The sequence below is a fragment of the Larus michahellis genome, chromosome 4 (assembly GCF_964199755.1).
Source record: "Larus michahellis chromosome 4, bLarMic1.1, whole genome shotgun sequence".
NCBI classification, from domain to species: domain Eukaryota; kingdom Metazoa; phylum Chordata; class Aves; order Charadriiformes; family Laridae; genus Larus; species Larus michahellis.
In genome coordinates, this window is record NC_133899.1 from 9,215,663 (window position 1) to 9,241,210 (window position 25,548).

The following is a 25,548-nucleotide window of genomic DNA, read 5'->3' on the forward strand; positions in this document are numbered from 1 at the left end:
AGTAAAGGTGTATGCAGCTGTCTTGTTTTGTTCTAGCTAATTCAACTCTATGTAGGGAATAAAAAGAAAAAATAGAATTAAAAAAAAAAAAATCACAGAAGTGATTTTCTTCAGTACCAAAAGAGGGGAAAAGTTGTTGCTGTTTTGGAAAGATAAAGTTAACTTATACAATAAATTGCTGCTGAGATTCCCCAGTGACTGTGGTAAATTTGTACAGATAAATCTGTACAAATGGTACAATTTGTCTCCAGTATTAGCTGAACGAAAAAGGTAATGGGGTAAACAGATATCAGAAATTAATATCACACTCTGAAACATTCTCGGTAGAAAGGAAGCCCTGCCATTTACGTTCTCCCCAGAAGACAGTGGGACGATCCAAGTAACCCAGGTGGCCTGGTATGATTCCCAAAAAGGTAAGATAGTTCTAAGTTACTCCAAGTCACATTTTCCATGATTTATATGCCATGACAACGGTGGTTCACGTGCATCATAAAAGGCACTTTATGCATGAAGTAGAGTCCCCATTAGTGGGTAAGATTTTCAGCTGGTCCTGGTTTTTTATGTTAATGTGCTGCATCTAGTTCCACTTCATATTACTTAAATGGAAACTCAATCAAAAGTAAATATAAATGCTGTCTTATAAATTAAATATTGAAGGATGTGTTTTTTAAAGGGTGCCTTAAAACCAGTTACTCCAGAATTGCATTTTTGTATTGCTAAATTTTTTGCTGAGATACATAGTTTGCTATCTTCTTGGGTGTGTGAGTGTCTGTGTAAGGAGAAAGACGGAGCTTTTATATCATGTTCTCCTATTCATTGAAAATATTCGATGTCTGCTGTTAGAATGTAGATGTAAAAATGGCCTGAGAAGGTTAGAAAGGCACAGGCTGGAGTTCTTGACCCTTTGTGATCCAGTGTTTCATGCCTGCTGGTACCTCTTCGGGTGCAAAAGCCCACCAGAATGAAAGTTCCTTTTGGACATTTGTAGTGGTTTTTCTGTTCATGTCCCTTCTGCCGTGACAGTTATTAATTATCTTAAAGCTTAAATAGCTGTAAACAAGTTTTGCATTATTTTATTCCCTCTTCTCTTGTTTTTTTTTCAAATTCTGGATGAATACTTTATCAGGTAATGCACTATTTTGAGCTCTGAACAATTAATTATGAATGTCTGAGAAAACATACAGGACAAAAGAATTTTATGACACAAATAACCTGGTACAGGTCATAGATCAACTCTTGACAAACAGTAATACCTTGTTAAGCTCTAATGTAGCACCATTTAAATTAGACATCTCAGTTAAATGTTAAACCTACTCACTTTTCAAACAGAAATAATTTGAAGCCAAGTCTGTTTTTCAGACTAAAACTTTATGAGAAATATATTTTTTCCCTTCTGAGCAATCTAAAATAACAGTATAGGGCATGTGAATATAAATATTGTATTTAATTATAAGCATAGTCAAGGATCTGTGTGCAATACAAACTTTAACTCTTCTTTTTAATTTGCCATTATCTCTGCCTAATTAATATAGTAAAAAGGTTGTTGCATAAATCAGTGTATGACCCCAATGCAGTCTTGCTAATATCCCTATATCCAATAGATCTTGTTCTGTAATTCCCTTGGAAGAAGTGGGGCATGTCAGATAAATTAAATGAAAAGAACAGATGTAGATTAAGAGTGATGTAAATTTCAAGCCTGCACTTTTAATTTCACTAAATATTATTTTCCATCTTCATGATCACATTACATTGAAATGTGGAACTTCAATTTCCTCTACTATTTCATTTAATAAAACCTTTGTCTCATCTGAGTTCTTGAAGAGATGTTAGCTTTAAATCACATTGACTTCACCCTATCCAATTTACATATGCTGAAGAAATAAAAGTCTTTTCAAGAGTTGCCATGGGGCTTCAGAAGCCTCAAAGGAGTATTAAGACCTTGAGTTTAATGTGAACTGCCTCCAACACAAAACACAAATCTTCCCAACAGAATACTAATGGTTTAGTGTACAGTTACATTTTCTGTGCAAGTCTGTAAAGTAAATAAACAATCCACATATAGGGAAAAAATAACTAAATTATGTCTGAGCGTTTGAATGTAGAAGTATGCCAGCTGGAAATAAAAAATGCTTTCTATAGGCCTGGGTTACATAAGAAATGTTATGTGGTTTGACAGATGTACAAAACAGAACACGGGGTAGATTAAAGGGGGAATTCAGAGCTCCTCCATTTTTTCTCTGAGGACTGTATACCTGCAGAACAGCATTAGGAGTTTCTGAAAGTCACTGCGAATATACATAGAAACTGTTTTGCCTTAGATCTATATAAACAGAAGTGCTTCTACACTAGATTTACTTCATTTTACTTGCATAAGCATTTTATATTTATTTTGTTTTTTAGAAATCTTACTCTGTTTTCAAAGATCAGCAGACATCATTGCATATAATAACAAAGGGGGGAAATGTTTTCCTAATATGACCTCGATCTCGTCTCTATAATGGATTTCTCATTATAATAATTATATCCCATTAAAATGTCAGAACTGGTTTAAAAGATACCTAAGAAGACATGTCTGTCTGAGCAAACTAACAGGCAGAAACCTTGATGTTAATTTTCTTGGCATCATTTAAGGGAGACAGAGAAGTACAGTACATAAAATGAGAATCTGTGTGACACAAAATGCAAGCAGATTGACTATATATAGTATTAACACTTAAATAATTGGTTGGTCATAAGTAATTAGGGGGCATTACAAATACACAAAGGGAAGGTTTGTTTCAAGTGGAGAGCGGAGTGAATGATTCCGAATGAATACTCCTGGATGCCAAATGTAGCCCTGTTTGCTGCTCAGGCATTATCTGCAAGCAGGCAGACTTCTATTCGCTTGTTTGGGTGGGAGTGCAAACCCCCGGCTCTTACTGGAGTCCTGCTGCTGGTGGTTCCAGGAGCAGTTCTCGGTGTGAATGGGAGGTGCTCAGTCTCGCTGCATTAAGAAAGAGCGTCTGAACTATTGGGACTAGAGTCTGACAACCTCTTCGCACAAAGGATCAGCTCCTAGCACAAATGATCCCAGTTGTTTCAGCTCAGTAAGCTCATCCTGGTCTGGCTCTTTATTTAGAATGATTTCCATTCCTCGGGTGTTCACGAACAAGTCACTGTGACAGAGTTTCCTGCCCTTTGTTATCCATTATGTTTTGTGTGCAGTCAGACCCTGATTCAGCAAGAGCTTTCGGGATGAATTGAAAGGAGCCCTGTATGCTGAGTTGGGAAGGACAGGCACATGGATTGTCTTTTGTTGAAATCTCACTTTCTTCTCCCGTGCTGCTTTACTGGTCACTCAGGTGTTCTCTGGTATAATGTCCTTTAGAGACAGAAAGCACCTTAAAAATGCTAAAACAAAGCAAGCCGCAGTAACCCAAAATTACCAGATTCTTTTATACATTGATCATTGACAAGTCAAGACTTGTAATTCTTGACTTACCTGATCAATTTAGAAACACAATTTAAAAGTATTTATGCATATTTTTGTAGTAAATTCATAAATAATGATAGGACGAAAACAGTATGATTTCTTAGCACTATCATTCTGGATTTTATATTAAAAAATTAACCAAAAAAACCATTTGGAATCCAATCTTAGAGTTCTCACAAAATACCACTATTCCCGTGTGTACTACGTACTATTAGAAAGTAACTGGCTTTAAAATAAATGGCACACAAGCTGACTTCCAAAGATAATTAATAGAGACAGAACTCATACTTCTTATGCAGGCAAACCTACCATTGACTTAAAGTGCATTTCCCTGAATGAATGGCATGTTGAAACTCCTGGAAGGAAGCCATGCTACAAAGAATTGAATTGAATGGGGTCAGAAACAGTCCCAGAAAGCCCTTTTAAGCTTGGAAAGCACCCTACTGAATGTCGTGCCAAATGCAGTAGTTGCTATCACATTACATAAAGAGTAGCCTGCACTCCTTCAGAACCAGTTTATTAGTATTTGCCAGCCTGTGGGGCGCAGAGAGCGTATGCAGCATCCCTGATCCATCCTTCTCGCACAGGCACGTCTTGCCCGGGTTGTCCCAGTGTCCTGGCAATGCTGGATGCTGGTGATCTGTACAATGTGCTGGTTACTTGAACGGGACCACAAATTGCTTGGTCTTCCCTGCCAACGTTTTCATCTTGACGCACATCTAATTCTTTTCTTTATTATAGCTTCAGCATCATACAGTGGAACGTGGTGGTAAATGTTATTTACTGTGTTTATGCATTTCCTGATAGTGGAAATCTTTTGCCTTCTTAGAATGCCAGATAAAGTTAATAGGGCAAACCTCAGTAAACAAGGCTAATTACCTTGGCAATTTAGATTAAGTCCTTGAAATGGATTGTCAGAAATTAGTTTATTTATGTTGCCAGATTAAGGATCCATTTCTCTGTCAGATGTTTCAGCCACCGTGAAGTAATCTTCCTACTGATAAGCACAAAGAGCTGGTCACGTTTGTTTCTCATTCCTGTGCATATGCTTAAATGGATTTTTAAATTGCTCTCAATTAATGGCTTGAATTTGAAATATTTAACTTGATGTTTCTTATTACTTCTTCTGTTGTGTTTGCTAGTTTTTCTAATTAGTTTCAGTTCTGTTCTCTAAATGATTTTGGTTTTACACCTAAACAGATAACCAATAGGTGGTGACAGCAGTACACTTCTTGATTTAACCTAGTTCTGCATGGCTTAGCAGCCTGGCCTTGCTTTTAATGGTACCATTTGTTACAGTGTGAACCTTAGTGATGTTACTAGAAAGAAAGAAAGAATATACATCTGCTTTTGAAATTCAGAGGTACTTACACTGGTGTAAGTCTGGAATGGCTCAGAATCTGTGGTAATACATGTAAGAAAGTAGCGCAGCAGAGATTCAAACAGTCCAAGATTTAAAGTCTTAAAGTAATTATTTGATAACAAACTCCACAGAACAAAGATACCATGGTACAGCTTTAAATCAATCCTTTTTCCAGTGCAAGATTCTGTACCTGCAAAACTCAGATTGGTATTTATTAATTTACAAATTTCAAATATCAGAGGAGCCATTTCGGTATTGTATGAGGAGAACCTTATTGTGAAGCAGTGTAATGAAGGTCTGAGTGTTCACCCTATACAGGCTAAGGTATATAAACCTTTTGTGAAAATTAAAGATTCATTCTATGTTTGAAGTATAATCTAGATCTATGATACTGTACAGGCAGTGTGTGAGTTAAATCTCACTATACTTACACCAGTTAACTCCATCTGCTTTCCATTTTCCTTACCCAGAGTGATAACTTTGTCTTAATTCCAGAAATATAACATGATAAAATTGACATGACAAAATCAATAGTTTCTATTTGACGTAACAACCTTCTTCTAGAGCTCTTCATAATGCTCTTCTAGAGTTTTTGTTACCTTCCACCCTCAGATGAAGGTAGTGGAATTTTGTCATGTACTTTAATGGGCCACGGTATTAAACTCTTCATTAATATTTCACAGTAGGTCATTTTTCATTACTGGAAATAACTTTTACAGCTATTTTCTAAGAAGCAGAGTGATTAAAAAAAAATCCTTTGTATTTGAAGTGTTAAATTTTAGTTACTTGCTTACGGAAGATGTGGGAAATGTTTTTTTGATATACACCCTTGATCCCATTTTCTTACATTTTGAAATGTAAATTTGCATGAAGATTGTGAAGTGTGTGCTTTATCATGATCCATTTATAGTGCTGTATGCTTTATTTGAAAATATGAAGTTTAGAAAGTCTGATGATGTCTCATTACTCTACTTTGCAGAACTCTGTATGCCAGTAAACACATTTCCCACATTCTAGAAAATCACAAAAAAAAAAGTTGTAAGTAGTCATCAGAGCTACAGGATGAACTGAAGAAAGTATTTACTTGGAGTTCCATTTCTGTGTTCGGTTATAAGGAGAAATTTCAGGAACCTTGTAACACAGAAAGAAAAAATAAAGACATAGACATACATAATGCCAGATGACAAAAGTCAGTCCAATATTGCAGCAGGTAAGAAGCAACATGTAAAGTACTGTAAAATGATCCTGAATACTCATCAGGATTGGTGTTAAGCTAGGGGCTTGAGATCAGGCATTTATACCCACTGGAAATGTGTTCCGAGAGGTGTCCTTGTACATAATATAAACGATTTCTTGCTTATACTTCAAAATACAGTTTTCTAAGTTTCTCTCTTTTTTCTTTTATTCCAACGGATGTAATATCTGTCCTTTAGTGTTCAGTACACATGATCTTTCAAAAAGTCCGCTAGTATGATCCAGATAAATATGAAGTACCTCCTGTCTTGAAGTCATAAATGCAGACTCAAAGTACTAACAATTTGGGAGCAACACTACAATTAACACTGCAGCAATTGAAGGTTTAGCATGGGCACTTGCCAGATGTTGTTTCTTAATATATTACTAGAGTGTTATTCCTGCTGGCCAGTACATTGTTAATACATCATGTGAGCAATAATCCCGCTGGCCATTACTGTGTTAATGCATCATTTAGTGTCATTCATTTGATTCATTAAAATAGCAGCCACTACCAGGAACCCCTTAAAAAGCTTCAAAGTCTGTATGTTTTGTTCCAAACAACTGCACGTTGCTTAAAAGAATGATTTGGAGGCAATGGAAATAAAGGCAAATCTAATGAATATGACTGATGTTACCTATGGCCCTAATCCAGTTCCTGTTGAATGAGAGTCCTTTCATTGACAGCAGTGAACTTCAAAATTGGATTATGTGTCTTAATTAACAGAAATGTCACAATATTATTTTTGTTAGCATTTGGAAGCCAGATTAAATGTTGGAGACTTCTGAAAACTATGGGATTCTTTTATTTTTAATGTGATAGCAAGAAATTAAGGCTAAAGTTTCAACAAGAAGTCAGGCATTTTTCTATAAACGTATACATGTCCATAAACATATTCAGGTAGAGTTCTAGTAACTTCACCTGAATACTCATGTGAGCAAAATTTTGTAGAGAGCTTGCAAGATTATGTTCCAAATTGACAGAAACACAATCCTTCTGGGTTTTATGTTTTTGTGGAATTTGGGAGGAAAGTGTATTTTTGTAAAATTGAATATTATAAATTACGTATCCTTAATAGCAGTAAGATGTTGTCACAAATGAAGACTCAAAAATTTTAGACAATACTGTTTTTTCGCAAACCAGCATCCTTTAAATCGTATCAGAGCAATTCCCTTAAACATTCAAATGAGTGGGGCGCAGATTATTACTCTCAGGTGTAGTAAATTATAGTATAAAATTACAGCACCTTTAACAGCAGCAGGACAGCAAGACTGAACTTTTATTTGTTGTTTTTTAGGTTGCTTTTACATATGGTTTTCCTGTTACTTAGACATAGATTTTGATCTCTGAAATGCTTTTGTTGGCAGATAATCTTACTCCAAAACCTTGCTCAGAACCTGGTAGGTGTTACAGGAAAGGAATCTGAAGTAACTTGGAGCAACTATAGTGTCCTTACCTAATAAATTTAAAACTGATATGGTAACATACAGGATTAAGAAAATGGCAGTCAACCAGTGTTTGCGAGGCACCTTTAAAATAATTATTATTTTAAAATAATAATTATTTTCAGGAGAAAGCAGTTGAATCGGACTGTAATTAAAGTCAAGCTCTCAGAAAACTATGCAAACCTGAAAAGGTCAAATTGACTTTTACCAGCCCAGTATGTTTTATCGATAGCATCTTTTAGAGATTTTATAGGTGTAAAATTGATTCACAATCTTAATGTAGTAGCTTAGAAGAAACCTTTCTAGGAGGAACTGTGAAAGGAAGGTATTGAGACTCTACGAGGGATTGATATCATATAAATCATTATGTCTTAACCACGTCTCAGGCAGTGCTTTCATAACCTTTGAAAATTGTGATTGACTGAAGCGATGGTTAATGTTCCTGCTGCTGACTGAGCGTTTAGGAAGCTCATATGTAACCTTAAGAGCGAGATTGCACTTTTAAGGCTGTGCCCTGCACTGTGTTAATCTCAAGGGAATTTCTGGGCGAGACTCTGCTTTGCAGGCTTTGCGTAGACATTAACAGGAATATGGGCTTTGCAACCTTAGGTTGATACTTGGCATACCCTCGTTCTCTATTTGTAGACTGATCCATAAGGGATATCTAAGCTGTCATTTGATCTCCTGCCACCTTTTACTTTCTGAGGAGTGGATTTCACCATCTGGTCAAGAATGTGCTGGGAGACTGCATTTATGTGGAGAGAGGAGGGGATATGGGAAACAGAAGGTCTCTGTGCTCTTTCTATTCTTGCACATATACGTGTAGGCCAGTAATAGTCTCTCCTTTAACATCAATAATCTGGATAACTGCATTGCTCCCCCTGCCCTCACAGGTTTTCATATGTAAGGAAAGCAATTGCATCGATAAAGCTGTTGGATAAAAACACAAACAAAAATCTAGACTGGTCTGCGCTCTGGCTGCAGGCACTCACCTGAAATCCTCAGACAGCAAGTAGCTGAATTTGTGAAATAATAAACAAGCAACCTGCGTTAAGTATTAACTCTGCAGGGAAGAAAACAAATGTGGAGTATATTTATAAATGTTGCTAGGACATACTTTTTGAGATATGGATTGTGTTTTTCGTTATAGATTTCAGAACTGCTCAGCTTTTCTCCGTATATTCTTATGCATATATGAAACTGAAAATGAATTTTCTCATGAAATACTGTATTTATCCCTTTTCAGTTATTTTCAATCTGGGAAATGCATATTGCCTTACCAATATTAAGACATAGGCTTAACAAGCCTATGTCTTACTGGAAAGCTAGTGTAAGTTTTTCAAACTGGAACTGACGCAGAGAAAGGCTGTCCCAGTGAAAAAATAACTGGCCTGTGAAATCAACCTTTCTCTCAAAAATGCACTAGAAATGTAACTACAAATCCTTGAGATTGCATTGAGAGTTAGGAAACTTAGGAATGTAGTTATCACTAATAGCTAATTAATCAAATAAAAAAGGTAGGCAAATAGCTTAAAATTATGCCTGCTATTTACTGAACATATGGCCATAATTTACCCAGTCAGTGAAAGGACTGGGCTAAATAATCTCCAGTAAGAGTGAGTGTCTGGAGGTGATCATTCTGAAACACAGAAATAAGAAATTCTGAGGGGTCGTTCTTCTGATCTGTAGAGTATCTCTGATATCTTGATATAAATATGGATATGTAATGAAGACAGTCCAGTTGCTGCTCTAGACTGCTTGCCTCATTTCTGTTCATAATTGTGTAAGTGAACCTCTTCAGAACATGCATTACTCTGATAGCCTTTTCTTGCACGAAGCAAGAGTGAATTGAGTTGAGGGGCTGAATGAAAGGACCCATAACCCAGGAGTCACTTTGTGGTACTTCCTATGATTTCTAGGAAAACATGGAAGCAGCAACACTCACTGGCCTTCATTTAGGCCAAGCAAGTATTTCATTTTTAGAACTTGAAAAAGAATATTAGTTTTTTCTCTACCTGTCACTGGTTGTAGCAGAGGTCAAAAAAGATGTTCCCTGTGGAGAAAAAAATGGCTAAATCAGTTTTATCTACCTTCATAACTTCAGTGAAACAGCAGCTGTGCTATAAGAGGAACTCCCTGGCTGGCTAAGGCTGAACAAAGGGATTTGGAGCATCTCTGCAGAATGCATTCTGAAGCCCTAACTAGGACTTCCCTCTTCTTTCAGTATCACTGCCCTTCTCCCCACTCTCTCATGAGCAGCTCTAGCCGACAATGCTGTATTTCTCTTTCACCTTAACTAACGCCCTGAACCCTCTCCCTCAAGATCCATCCTCCAGAAGCAGGTGTCAGAGTGCAGGATGATGGACCTTGGCCTCATGACAGGGAATGGATTACTTCAGATCTGACCTCCTAATTTTAAGTCCGGCAAAAAATCAAAGGATTTTGGTATCCCTTATTTGTGGATCACAGGAACTGCACATTCAAGTGGACTCAGCCTGTGCTTCATTATGAATATACATGGGTATTGTAATGTGGTGTTCCTGCTTTACATTTTAATACCGTGGCTATTGTATATAGCTATACGTACATATATGAAACCTTCCTGTGTAAGACTGTATGATTAACAGCTGAAAATTATCCAGCCATAAGACAATGAATCTCCTATATATTGTAGCTTTGATGTAATAAATTACCATTTACATTTTTGCTGAAACAGAATCTGTGCCTTTAAACCAATGAAACAGCTCCTTTTAGCCTCCTTTTATTTTTAACAAAAAGCAAAAAGAATTTTTATTGCACGATATTAATCATGCACATTCTGGCAATGCACTTGAACAAGGCTAACTGCAGATGGGACTGGTTCTACAGACCCTTATAACAAGTAATCCTGTTCACTTCATGCTGCATAAATTGTATTTGTTTGATATATGACTATTTTCATTGATTGCTGGAGCTTCATATATTTGATTACAAGAACATATGCTTTATCCTCTTGTATCTCTAGGTAAATACACCTGACTTGCTTCTGGGATGACAAAATCTTTTGTACCTCATAAAATTGGTTTCAATTAATATGCAGAGAAGACAAATAGATTCATTTTTTCTCTTTAAAATCAGTAGCACTGCCTCTTTGGGCAAGGTCTCAATTTTATTTCTAGTTCTTAGAATGTGAAACCAGAAGTGTTTCATAGTAATCTTATATTTTGCAAATATGCAAAATCTTTGTTAAAACAGTAGAAGTCAACAATAGATCTCTATAGATTTATTTGTTCTGAACAGCATGTTAGAAATTACTGTGGAACATGAATTCTTTTTGCTTGCTTTTTAATTAACCACTTAATTTACTATTTCAGGGAAGCACAGTCTATGGATAACAAGAATGTGGTGACTTCTTAACTGTGAGAAAGTCTAATTGGTTAGTAATAAATCTTTCATTTCTTGCATGTTTATTTAATGTGAATTAATGGTCTAAGTCTCATTGAGCTTCACAGTCTTTATTAAAATAAATTTAGCTATAGAAAAATAAGAAATCTACACATTTCATATTATACTAGTATATAATTTAGAGTAATAGATTCAAGAATGTGTTTAGAGGATAAGAGAAATAAGTCAATGTGTTTTTAAGTAGATTATTATGCATTAGTATGTTGCAAAGCCTACTGAGGCAGTATACCATATATAGCATAAAAAGAATATGAGGTCTGTGGTATTTCTGTAGTATGTTCAGTATTTTACAATTCAGTATGTCTGTATGTTAAGCTAAGAACACTGGTCTGTACAACAGAGTAGAATATTTTTCTGAGATTCAGTTTATGCAATCCGAAGGGACACTCATAAATTAACATTTTAAATGAAAACATAAATTGGTTTAGCACAAAAATTATGGTAATTTAGCACCAAAGGTAGACTGTTCATGGGATGCACAGTCGTAAGGGTAAATAATTCTGTGCATTCAATCACACAATGTTACTTAAACAGCAGGGTTAAACAATAATGTTTGTTATGATTATGTTTCCATTAACCACCCACTGATGGCCCCAGACGGGTTTTCATAAAATCTGAGTCACTACTGTATGCAGAGACCTGCTGACAAGTGACTAACCCTTTACTCTAGGTGTGCCATAAGTATCCGTGTTCCCGCGGCAACCAAGACCTCTTCATTCTGATGATGTTCTCAGCATTTCTAATACCCTGTTATTTCTAATATCCTCATACTTTACAGGCTCCTGAATTTATATGGAGGTGCTTTATTATGGAAAAATCTTGGTGATTTACTTGGTGAATAAGTATCAGCCAGAACAGCAAGCTACCTAACAAAACTCTTAACTTCATGGTTGGTGATACTAATTTTAAATCTATTACACATCATAATAACAGAAAAAGGAGTCTGTAGAACCCAGATTTGAGATTTGCATACCAGCTATTTTGCATGCAAAGGAACTGTGAATTCAAAGGACTTTAGCACATGCATTGCAACGTCTCTGCCAAAACCCCCATAACTATGGATATTTGCTTGTGCAAATTTATGATTTGCGACTCTTTCCTCTTAAGAGCTCAGAATTTCTGAGTTGAAATTCATTTTGTGTGCAGATGGGTCTCCATACACTCTTGGTATTGTGAGAGTGCCACGGTTCACCCAACAGTTCTGATAGCAGATTTTAAGACTGAAACGCTCTCTCTACCTGCTACTGGGAGACCTGCTTGTGAAAAACACGATTTCTCTGTGATCTTCTCCTGAACTCAAGAAGAGATAAATATTGACTTCTTTTACAGCGGATTACATACACAGAATTTAACAGCTCATTAATTATCCACTTTTCCAGACAAGGGATAATGTGTAATACACTGAATTGTATGAAATAACATGTTAATTTTCAAAAGCAACACTGGGGCATTCATTCTTTAAGAAGCAATATATCTTGTGCCTACTACACTTCAAGGTTGAAGGTCAGTCAGTTTATTAACCCCAAATGGCTTTATAACCTATTAAACGTAAACAATATTTGAATTATTAACTAATATTGCTATATTATAGTGTGCTCTGTCCTCTTATGTCTTTCTAGCCCTTGTCATTTCTATTCCTCACAAGCCCAATGGGGCTCTTTATGGCAGTTTACAAACCCTCATCCCAATAAATAATTAACACTTACTCAATTTGATTTGTTTTTAAAGAGATGACATTGGGAATATATATGTTGTAAATGGGAATTTCTGCATTTCTTTTCTGACCCTAGTATGGACTTACTGGGTGAATGACTGTCGTCTTTCCTTTCATTCATCATCTGTACAGTGCAGATGGTAACAGGCCTGTTTTTCAGAGTTGTTTCAATGGCCAATTAATTATAATCTTTTGATTGTAAGCTGCTCTATTATTAGTCCCTGGGTAAAAGCTTCACCTGCTGAGTAATGTACCTGGCATTCTCAGGAGTAGGTGACAGTGGCATCAAAATATTATCTGTAAGAATTATAGTATTTTATCAATTGTCATGCCACTAAAGCTGTGCATAAATTCTTCCGCAGAGGAAAATTACAGGCATATCAGTCAGTGATCCTATAAAATGGAAATGTGCTACAACTGTCACCGGATACCCAAGAAACAATGAATCACTAAAAAGTAAAACTAAAGAATTTGTAGTGTGTTTTGATAACATTTTAGAGTATTTAAGTCATCTTTCTCAAAGTATGGAATGTATTCAGGCCACCTCTAGTGAATGGAGAGGTAATTTAGATATGATTTTTTTGACTATATGTGGCTTTAATGTTTTTAATTTTACCTGTTCCACAGATATTCCAGTTGTAGCCAGTATGTTGTCTGATGTCTATGACCTGCTGAGATACTATGATGATGAAGTTTACTAGCTTAATACTATTGTTTTATGCTTTCACATTGCATCATTTGTTACACGTTCACATTGCTGCTGGTAAAAGTATAATTGACAGAAGTTTTACCTTTAGGGCAGAGATTTTTAATGTAAGTTATTTAGGCCTGGTAAATGTTGCTTAATATTCTGTAGATCACTGCTGTTATTTATTACTAAGGAAAGTGGTTTATCATTCCTCCATTGAACATTTCATGCTAAGAAATGATGATGCCTAAAATATTTTTTTTGTGACTCTCAGCTGTTTGAGGAAGAACTCTTCATCAGGCAGAGCCCTGATAGGAATTGCTGCTTTGCTCCTCTTCTGTAAAGTGAACTTCCAAATGCCCAGTATTTAAAATTGGTGTTGGTTAGAATTCTAAGATAGTACATTAGTTTAAAATACTGTGGGAAATTCTGGGTAGGAGAGAAGAACTAAAAGGTTAAAAAATAAATCTCCACCTTGTCCAAAGGATCCTAGCAGAAAGACCATTGTTCCAGTCCTGCTGAGCAGTCTGGCAGCTTGGGTTGGGAGAAGGGGTTATTGAATTATGCAAACTGCAAATGGGTTTTTTGGTGTCCTGAGGAATGACTCTTCCTTTCCATCCCTTTTAAAGGTTGGGTTTAGGTCTGTTCCTTGAGATACACAAGTTCTTCGCTCTCCTTTTGAAGATTCGTCCTCACACCTCAAGACACAAGAGAGAGACAGGCTTTTTCCTTGCTTTCTAACTGCACTTTTTTCCCTCAAACATATATAGTAAGTTAAGAAATAAATTAAAGAAATGCTTCTCATTTATAATAGCCCTTTGGATACACATGTAGACTGCCATCATAAACATCTCTCTCTCCTGTTCTTGATGTGGAGAGTAAGTACTGTCAGGTTTACCAAAGAAAAGTAGTATGCTATTAATTTTTGGAGTCCTTCGTTCTTTGTACAGTATTTTTTGCTATAATCTGGTTTCATGTTTTTATTTTGGATTTGATTGTTCTCTAGGTTTATTGATTTTATTGGTATTTATCCGATTATTATTTATATTAAAAAGAATGTACTTAATAGTATTTTCATAATTTTAATGGCTTCCCTTCCTCATTTTTGCCTTTACTTCATTGCATTAATGGCCAAAGTTACACTTTTTTATAAGGGAAGCACTGATTATTTTTTTGTCATCCACATTTCCATGAATTGCCAATCATAATTCACCATTTTTTCTGTTTATATTTCTCCCTGTTGTCAATTTTGCCTGTAATTTTCCTTTGCTTTCTCTCATCAGAGGTTTCTACCATGCAGTCAGATTTAGAGTAGCTGAAATTTCTTTTGATTACTTCTCATCTCTTATTATCTGAAATATCCGGTTTGAAATACTTGGGCTCCCTGAAGATGTGTGTTCAATCCTACCACAACCATAGCAGACAGTTATCCTTCTGAGATTAATAAATTTCATTCTATGAAGTTCACAGAATGTGTTGCAGAGAGGGTTTAGCTGAAGCTTTCAAGAATCAAATCCTGTCTGCTCTGTTTAATTACTGGAAATAACATAATCTTTCTGTAGGATTTGAGATTTATTCCTGTGACTTGATTCTTTTCTCCTTAGCGCACCGGAGTTTGCTATCCAATTAGTTACTGCCTCCCCTTACCAAGAGGCACCACATTTCAGCAACGTTGTATGGAAGAGAGCAGCTTGTTTAGTGCAGTTTGTAGTAGAAGTGTAAGATCATTTGAGTAATTACAAAAATAACTTTCTGATGTGTTGTCCTTAATGACAGTTTTTAATAATTCATGCTTATTCACAATCTTATTTGGTTTTAACTTCAAATAGAACTAGCAAATAAAAGGTAATATTGGAACAGCCACTATCATCAAATTTCTATGCTTGTCATGTTGCCTTGCATGTTTGAGTGTAGAGGGGTTGTATAATACAGCAGGTAATGTTTGTGTGGTGCAACTGAGGTCAGTAATTAATCCTACTTTAAACTCTGTCACTATTGCAATGTCATTTAAATTGTGCTACCAAGAAGTCTTAATAAAAGCAGAGAAAGATTGCGCAACAGTTAAGTGTTTTAATGATACACACTAAAGCAATGCTACTGATTAGATTCTTTGCTAATTACCTTCTGCTACTTCTGTTGGTTATACTTCACCAAAACAGACACACTTATTTACAAATAGCATTGCTTTTTAAGATGCCCCTCATTGCTAAGTTCCTGTAAGCTCAAGACAGAACAAAAGTGTTTGAAACATCATTTTAGACACTTCCAGGAACACAAAGCCAATCATTTTTGTAAGAATATCAGAGGATTTATAATTCACTAGAAATTTCCCTTCTCTTTTTCTGTAACTTGCTTATACTTTATTCCAAATAATTATACTAAACTTATGTAAGAAGCACTATGATATGGTATTGTTTTTCGGAAGTTTAGGACCTGCTGAACTGAAGCTCTCTGAAGGATTTTCCTTAAGCCTACAGCCTGATTTTACTTTAAAGTACCCCATATTGCCTTGACTGGATTCAGGCTGCATTTAGCTTTTCTAGGTGATAGTTTGTGTGTCCTTTTAACTGGGAAGGAATGGTGAGCATCTCACCAATTGATAGAGGTTATTCTGTAGAGGTAGTACCCAATCGATTCTGGAAAACCCAACTGAAAGCAAGTGAGATTTTGTAAGAGCAGAGGCACAGGCCTACATGTATGATTATTAGTGGTATAGCTATACATTTTTAATTAGTATAATACCAACTCTTATACTCATCTAAAAATTTCAAAGCATGAAGATTTTTTTTTAAAAAATTGCCGAGAAGTTGCTTACTGACCGAGCTGATGCAGTTCTGAGTCACTGAATACAGAAAATCAAGAAACACATCTCCTGCATGTGTGAGGAGAAATATCTATCTATCTGTCTGTCTAAAATATATATATGTACTGTCGCCCTACTTTGCTGCTTTTATCCTCACCCAATTGCTAGGCAAATATCTTTAACACGATGTGCAGTCCTCTGTTCTTAACCTAACCCAATATGCCCAGTCATGCCTTTCAAATTCCTTTGCTAGCAAAGGCTTTGACCCAGAAATTCTCTCCCAAGAGAAAGTGATGTTCATATGCTAGTTCTCTCACATAGTAGATCTCGGCTGGAATAGCTGACATAGAGATGTCTCACCTGGTAAAAGTGCTGCTCTCCCTGGTGTAACAAAAATGTACAATAATAAACTGGTGGGAACTAATCCAAGTATTATGAACACTGGATAATTGCGTAATTCATAAGAGACCAAGGAATGTCCACTTCATAAAAAAAACCAAACCAGTCCAGATGGGTAAAACGCCCTTTGGGTTTCCACCCACAGTATTCTGCTGTGTAAATATGTGTGTGGGAGGTTTATTATTATTTTTCCACTGAATTAGATCCTTCATCATGAATCAGACGTTCATAGTGTGATGTTTCTAATGGAACCAAACATCAAAATATAACCAAGCTTTTAACTTTGCAAAAGGCACATCTCTCTTCTTTTCAGGGTTTGTTAGTCATGATTAGGAACTGAAGAAATCTCTATTATCATCTTTCATTATTGTTCTCTTCTTTTCTGTGGTTCATAGTCCTCCTACAAGTTGTACCATACTGTGTTGATAAAAGACATTGGTTCTTTAGTAACTACCAGAGTTGGCCATTTTGTGGTGGACAGACAAGGTCTTTGTTCAGTAGATGAGATCCTAGAAGCATTAAAAATATAATAAGAAAATATATGTCATTTTTTGGCAGCTCAGTACTTCCTGTCAGTACTAGCTGTAAGTTAGAAGGGTGAAGAAATTGAAATGAAAAGGACTGCATGATTATAGAGGAGCAGGATTCCACTCTCTTTACATGATTGCTCTCATTATCTAGTAAAATATGAAGAGGCAAAGGACAGAAATACAAAGATGATACATACACAAATATTGCTTATGGTCACTTTGAAATCAGAGTTAATCCTGAGGCCTCCGCTTTCATTACAAGAAAGGACCATAGCAGAGACTGTTATACTTTTCTGGAGTCCACCAGACTGATGGACAGGGAAGAAGTGGCTTTTGGGTCTTTCAGAGTGAGCATTTTTCATGAATACTCAGAAGCTTTTATACCTCAAGACTAACTGAATCTGATTATGTGCAAACTTCAGATTGATTAGTTTTTCAATTTATAGTATTACTTGATAATCTAAATTCCAGTGATCTTACCAGAAGATGAGAGAAGATTGCAGAAAACATAGTATTCAATTTAAAAATAAATTGAAGTACAAGAAAGAGAGAAAACATTTTCTCATGAAAATTCAGCATAAAATGCCATAAAATTACTATAGTAGATAGCAACAGAAATCTTTTTCCTTTACAAAGTGCCCTGTTGATATACATATGTAATTATGTAGTTATTTCCTGATGCTTTAATATAGTGCACATCACATATGATTAGAAACTATCTTTTTCTTTTTTGTATTTTTAATTCATTAATCACAAGTTTCCCTGTAAAGATTTTAATTCTCTCTTACCTCCTAGATCAGAGTTTCTATCCATGAGGCAGTTTTAACACTCAAGAAGAAGGGATTAGCACTCAGTGTACTAATTAGAAGACTGGCTGCTTCCAGCACCCTTTGATTTTCCAACTGGATTGATTAGGTATTAGTTAGAGTTGTGTCAGCAAATAGTAGCCTTTGCTGTGAGACTGGAGTAATGATCTGTGTATCATGCTTTTCTAGCAGTTTCATTGCATCTTTTGTGTTGACCTCTGTAACAAGCTAAGAGTAGTACAAATATAAATGATAAAGTAAATAAATCTAAATGAAAGTGCAGTTACCTTTGAGTTTTCAAATGGATATTTTATCCAAATTAAAAATACACATTATAATTTCGTTTTTGGTTTTCCATATCAGAAGTTTCCTAGAGATAGGCATTTTTATTTCTGAGCAAAAGCCAATTTTGAAATGTGAACATGCTTATAAAAATTGAAATACTGAGTTTTTACTAATTCAACTCTTGGGTTCCCATCCCACAGACGATGCAAATTTTCAGACATTGATGCAAGAAATGTGGTTTCTTTTTGTAACATTCATTTATGCCTCTTTTATTTCCCAGATTTTTGCTTTTGGCATCTTGAAATCCATAGGATGATGTCAAGGCCTCCTGGATTTTAGGAAGAAGACAAGCAACAGACTAGGAGAAAAGGACAAAGACAACCTCTGAATGTATGATTTTTGAATGTTAATGTAATTTTGAACATTAATGTTATATTAGTTCCTAACTGTGTGTGTGAAGTGAGGGGTGCTGGTACTGCATCCTTCTTTGGTTTTGCTTAGTTTGTAGATGGTGATTCTCAAACGTCTCAATAATAGCAAATACCTTTCTATTGTGCCCCATCTTGGTGGTCTGCCCAATTTCCTGGATGAGTAACAGTCAGAGAATGTCACTGGGCTGGATCAGACTGTGTTTTTGATGGTCTCAGCATGCTTCACGATGCATCAGTTACTCCTAATGGGAGGAAAGAGTCACCTTCCCTGTTTTCCCATATACTGAAGTCTTCCTCAAAGACTGCCTGCAGTGATATAAGCATAAGGCATTTTTCTACTTTTTTATCCCTTCCTGAAAAGTATGGGGGACAAGGTGAACATAATAGGTGTTAGTCAAGCAAAACTTTTCATGATCTGTAGGTGGATAGAAGTGAATAGAGTGCATGTCAGGAGGCATCTTGCTATGTATTTCGTGTTCTTACAGCCTTTTCCTAAGTGCATCTCACCAGCCACCGTTTAAATAAGGATATTGGGATGGAAGGACTGCTGGGCTAACCCAGTATGTTTATTTTTAGGGTCACTGAAGCCTTTTTGTGAAGAAGATGGTCAAGTGTTTTGTTGAATCAGCCCTCTTTGAGAAGAAAGTGTGCAAGCGCTTGGCAAGCATGAGGAATGCAGAGTATTTAAAAAAAAAAAAAGTTTCTCACCAAGTTCTGTCTGGAGTGCATTAATATAAAGTCTTTTATCCTCATGTTCTACACTGATATAGTCAGAAACTACAAACACCCACCTTGACCTGCACATTTCTGACTCTTCTTCTAAATAAAGCTTATCATTCCTTGGATAAATTACCAAAGAATCTAAATTTGTCTACGTGAGAAGCTTTTTCCTTCTACCTCTTTTATAGCTTGGTACAATACATGCTGAGCTATAACAGTTTATCAAAGAGCAAACATGTCATGTGGTCGTATAGTGATTGACAGACAGGAGTTAGGTTAATTTACTGTAACCTTCCTTAAAAAGTTTTGTTGAGTAAGTGAAAGCCATTATCACACAACTGACCTTTGCCAACAAAATATTAATCTTTCACCAACTCTGTTTTGTTAGTACATGTATATCAAACCAACTGTTCTCAGAAATGTCAGCAATCTTAAAATAAGCATGCAACATGCTGCACATCAGAAACACTACCAAGTGGCAAGGAGAGTGCCTCACTGAAGATGCAAAGGGAACTAAAGACTGAAGAAGGATCCATATGGATGCAAATTTAATAGGCATCTATAGAGGTTCCCCTCGGTACCAGCTTATTATTCTCAGTTATGTGGTTAACTAAATGGTTCTTACCTAAAATAATTACAATAACTAGTTGCCACCAAGACAGATGAGGTATTTTAAGATTAACGTTAAGTCATAAAGAGGGCTGGTTTTACACCCAGAGTCACACATTGCAGCTAAATAAATTAAAAGAGGAATTAAGGTATTTATTTTGAGCAGAAAGTGTGTTGTTTTGTTTGTTGTTAGTTTTTTCTTCTTTTGGATAGTGCCATGGGTGGCATATTGAGCTATTTGGTTATGAGATACTTATTCCAGTATAGTTCTTCAGACTTTTTGTTCCATTCATGTGTCCTTCACATGCTAAAATCTCTTAGGACCATTAGAAGATATCATTCTGCAGAGCTTAGAAACTGTGAAAGAGGATAAGTAACCCTATAAAGGTAATGAAATGGTTTTGGGGATGATGGGTCTGAGTTGCACATCATCTGACATTGACTCTTTGCTAAAGAAACACTGCAAATGCATTGGCTAAATGCAAAATTGGCCTTTCCATTCAAGCTTTCCTACACTTGTCTGACATTATATTTATTTTTAAATTAAACAATAAACACTTCTGTAAGTCCAAAAACTGCCTGCATATCTAAAATCCTAATGACGTAGTTTATCTGAAGATTTTGCCACCTTTGATGTAGATGCAGAAGGGGAAGCTAAACATGGTCATTTTACATCAACGTAGCAAAAATGTCAAAGCTCAATTGCTCATATTCTTCAACCGACATTTGTAACAAAGCTGTAAATTCAGGTAACAGAAGGGAAACAGACGTAAGAAGTTTTGTGTGATCGCTACTATAGGCAACCTGAATTTTACTCTGGAAGGCAGATTTTAATAAACATAAATTATACTTTAATCAAACATAATGGTCAATATAGGCTTCTAATAATCAGAAGTTCACGTTAGATTGCCTATGGCTCTCTTCCTTAAACTCTGGAGAAGTCAAAGATGATTTAATCGTTGAACAGAATTTTCTCAGCTAAGATGTAACTAGGAGCCATTATAGCCAATGAAAACCCTCAAAAGAGTAAGAAATGAAGATGGGAGAAAGAATAAAATTCCAGGATTAATCTTTTTTCTTACTGGGAAAAAAAAATCTGCAGAACTGTAGACAATTTTTTTTTAAAGGGGCTTTAATTAACAAACCCATTTGTTTTAACAGCTAGGTTACAAATATGGTTAAGTTCCTCTGCTGTGTATATGCACCTCTACTCACATTGGCTTGTCAGGTGGGCATGGTACACCACCTTGCGTGGGTTCAGTTGTGAAGTTGGTTCTGGATGTGCATACACTGTTATAACTGCTGAATCACTTCCCTCTAAAGAATGTCTCTTGCACACAAACTGCAGACATTGCTGCCAGCCATGCAGGGTGGTATCTGAAAGAACATGGGTCTCTTTTAAAGTCATGAAATATACAGCTATTAGGAACATCTTGACATCAAGGCCAATAGAGAGAGATCTTTTGATCCAGGATCAGCAGACTGGATTTAAAACTGCATTAAACTTTTATTATAACATATCCATAGTGGAATATATCAAATAGAATTCTCTATGAGTTGCTTCATAAAAAACAGAATATTTGAAAATATCGTGGCTTGCTATTATTTCAAAGTTACAAGAAGCTGTTCTAGAAGTGCCACTGTGATGAATGTCGTTGTTGGGGAATTTGTGGTTAGGGTTTGGTTAGGGGTTTTGTGAGGGGCGGTGGTGTTTGTTTTCGTGGGTTTTTTTGTTGTGGTTTTCTTTCTTTTTTTCCTGGAATCATGTTACTTTTCTATAGGAAAAATGAGATGTGAGGGGGAGGGGGTTGTTCCTTGTCTCCAGAAGCTCTTGAGCAAGCTTACTGTAGCAAAGGTTGTACAGATCACATTATGGTGTTTGGACACTTCCATGAGAAAGCAGGGAGCTACAGAGGAGGTGAAAAGACTTTCCTGGGGACCAGAGGAGAATGCACAGAGTTTGCTTTTGTTCTTAGTCTCTGAGTGGAACAAAATGAAGCCTGAAAATGAAAGGCGTGCAAGTTCACAATGGATAGGGGAGATTGGTGTATGAAGCCCTGTTATTCCTTTTGGCATCTCTGTTTGCTCTCATGTTTTTATTATAATAAAAAGCTAAAGGTTTTACTTCTTAAGTTAAAGACTCAGAATTTTTAATCTTCTTTAATGCTTGAAGATTGAGGTGATAGCTTCAGCGCAGAACTCTGGCCAACTTGGGGTCTTGTCACAGTTATCAGTGTATACAAAGTCATGCTGTGCAGTGGCACAAAGGAAGTTTTTTCTGTAAAAGTGGTATCTGGAAAGTTAAAAGGAACAAAATGAAAGACTGTCCGTGAAAACAAGTTTTCATCAAAAGATTAAACAAATCAGATTATTAAGTATAGCCTTTATGTGAAGTTTAAGAAAGTGAAAATAGTTCCAATGTTCATGTGTCTAGTTGCACTTCTCTCGTTCTTCCAAGGAACTACTTCTCATTGTGGGTTCTCATCATTCTGGTACTTCTGGGATGGAAGGGATTGAAATTAAAGTCGACATTTGGGGAAAACATTTTATAAGTACGAATCAGTTAAAAATTCTCCAGCAGAATGCAAGAATGCTGACTTTCATTTTAAAAAATATTGCATATTCTTTTCACATGCAGTTTGAGAAACAGTTTTGAGAACAGGAATGCCCATTGTGAAGGCTGTTCTTGGTACAGGATGGAAATACATACCCCAGAAAACTCTGGCATAAAAACCTTAGACACAGCTGCAACAAAGACAGACATTCATGAATTTCTACAGGTACTTCCACCTGCCCAGTCCTTACTTCTTAATCAAAAAAAAAACCCAACTGAAATGACAAAACAATGCTAAATTTGCACTAGGATTCCAACACTGAATTGGCAGTGGATATGTATTTTTTTTTCCTCTGTGTTTTTCTGGCTGTTCAGAAAAGAAAGATCTATGAAAAGCTATGGTTAGACCTTAAACTTTGTGATTTCACCTGGGCAACCTTAACATAACTTCAATATGTTTTATTTTTGGAACAAAATAAGATGCTAAAAAACCATAAGTGAATGGATGGGAATGAGCTAATGTCCCTTTAGATTTAAACCAAATTAACTATGTAAGACAGTAAGGGCAGAATGGAGGGTCTATGAACCCTTCTCTTTTGGTAGTCCAACACTTTTTGTCTCTCTGTGTGTGTAGGTATTGAAAGCATCAAAGAGATTTCTCTTTTTTGAGAACTCTTTTCTTCCTAGGGCTGATCATCACAGCCATTTTTCTATTCTTAATGGAAGACTATGTGAGAACAAATACAGGTATCCAAGGTACGTTTAATTTATTTGAGTGTAGTACATGATGGAAAATACTGCAACCGTCTGTGTTAGTGCGTTAGCATAAAGGTGGAAATATTTAATGAGTTAAATTCATCTAAACATTTTGTATCCTGTTTGTTCTAACATAATTATTATGTTAATTTTTGTACGCTTTGCATATTAAGCTGAGTACATCCTAAAATGCTAATGACCACTCTGTCAGCTTTTTATTAAACAGGAAATAAACACACAAAATCCTGCTAAAGCAGCTAATTAGTTTGCTATTCATATCAAAGAAAGTGAGACTGTTTTTCTGTTTTATAATTGAATGTATTTGTATTATTTGCCAAATTGTCATTTGTTGAATAAAGCATGTGACTCTGGTTGGGGTAAAAGAGGGAGACTGCAGTTTTGTTGGAAAGACTTGTGGCTTATAATATATTGTATTAATATGCAACAGTAATAATCTCTAGATAATAAGCCGTTAATATCTTACCAATACTGGGAAATGTTGTTCAGTTTGGAGGTCTTTGTACTTATTTTGAACTCTGGTCCTAAATCCTTCCTTTTTCCAGTTAATAGTTTTCCTAATCTGACGGGTATATTCTTAGGTCCTTAAGTTTTTTTGGAGACACTCTTTGCCCTTGTCTATTCTTTGTACCCAGCTGTTGCCCTGAGATCACCTATCAACCCACTTACAAACCTGTGAAAGCTTTAAGCTTTATTGTCTTTTAAGCCTTGATATCCTGCAGTTCAAAATCAATTTACTGTCACTAGATAGTAAAAGCTAATAAAATACTACATTTAGTTATTGATGACATCTTGTCATTATGCTGGGTGAAATGAAAGACTGAGTCACTACTGTATGTCACATACTGCACAAAGTTAAGTAACTGGCAGACACCCTGGATCTGAGATATTACCAATTACCTTCATCTTTTTGGTTATACAGGGCAATGGCTGTAAATTTAAAACTCCTCCAAAGGATGCTCAGAATCAACCACGCAGTACTTTTAACTGATACATGAATAATCATCCTAAAGTTGGGAGGTGGGGGGAGGTAATAAGCACATTTGGGTGGAAATAAACTTATTACTATGCCAGTTTGTGATAGTCTCTGTCACAATCCTTGCCAACAAATAATCTCTGGCTGCCCACCTACAGCCTGCAGCCAGTAGACTCAATGGCACCACTCAAAACAAAGACTGCGTGTCAGTCATTTTAATCTGCATCCATAACAACAAACAGTGGTAATAAGGAACAAGAAAAATCTATAGCAGCGTATAAAGAAAAAAAAAACCTGAAAATGTTTAGTTTCTTAAATCATATAAAACTTGAGAGGGATTCTAGTGGGAAGGAGCGCAGGACAGAATGAAACAGAACCAGTGAAGAAGTTGGGGAGGTGTTTTGTAATGCAGTGAAAGAAAAAGTAATTAAGGGAAAGGTTGTAAATAATTGCACCAGTCCATAAGATCAATATTGAAAGCAGTGCTTCATGATAACAGTATGTGATAGCTATTGTTTTGTCCAGAAATCACAAAATCCCCAGAAGAGTGGTTTAACTATGACTAGTGTATTAGAATTATGTCTATGTGTATTTTCAGCCACAGTAATGGTATGAGAATGATAAAGTTTAGGTCCCATATTTCAATAAATCTATCTACATACCTACAAATAAATCCAAGCAATGTATATTTTCATAGTTCATCTAAATTTTATTACATAGGTGAACTGGTTTTCTGGTATTCAGGCCACTGGGAACCTGTGCTGCAGTTCTATTTCTATCCAGGGTCAAAATAATAGTAAATCTAACAGCATTCTTTCATCTGTCAGATGAATTTCATCAAGATCAAACAAACTTTTGAGCACTGTCTCTGTTTGAAAATTTTAGAATATCAAAATATGTCAGTATAAAGCATTTTTCTCTGTTTCCCAATAATAACATAAAGACAGGAATTACATAAAATTACTCACGCAACTGACGAGAGAGTATCACTGAGGGTTATCGAACCGGACTTCTGAGAGACTGATGACTGAAGAAAGAATGAAAGAAACACTGAATACACAGAACACGGCTTGATCAGTTGTTTGTTCTCAGATTGTTTACTTCCGATCGTTAGATCTGATTACTGATTCGTAAGTCATAGCAGAGAGGCCCTGCCTTACGTTTTGTGAAATACGATTACTTTCCACTCCACGGAAACCAGTTTTAAGGACTTTAAATGTTACCTCGATGGACTGGAAAAGTTTAATTGTCATAACACATTACATACTACACGTATCATTAGTTTTCACCTGTTATTAACT

The 25,548-nt window shown here is 35.9% G+C and overlaps 1 long non-coding RNA gene across 1 annotated transcript; it reads left to right on the forward strand.

The window, feature by feature from the left end:
- Nucleotides 1-385: 385 nt before the first annotated feature.
- Nucleotides 386-23,626, forward strand: LOC141741816 (uncharacterized). The gene is made up of 5 exons (XR_012586486.1): nt 386-413; nt 10,868-10,929; nt 13,990-14,129; nt 18,464-18,573; nt 19,191-23,626. It is a non-coding gene; the product is annotated as an uncharacterized LOC141741816 (long non-coding RNA).
- Nucleotides 23,627-25,548: the final 1,922 nt, after the last annotated feature.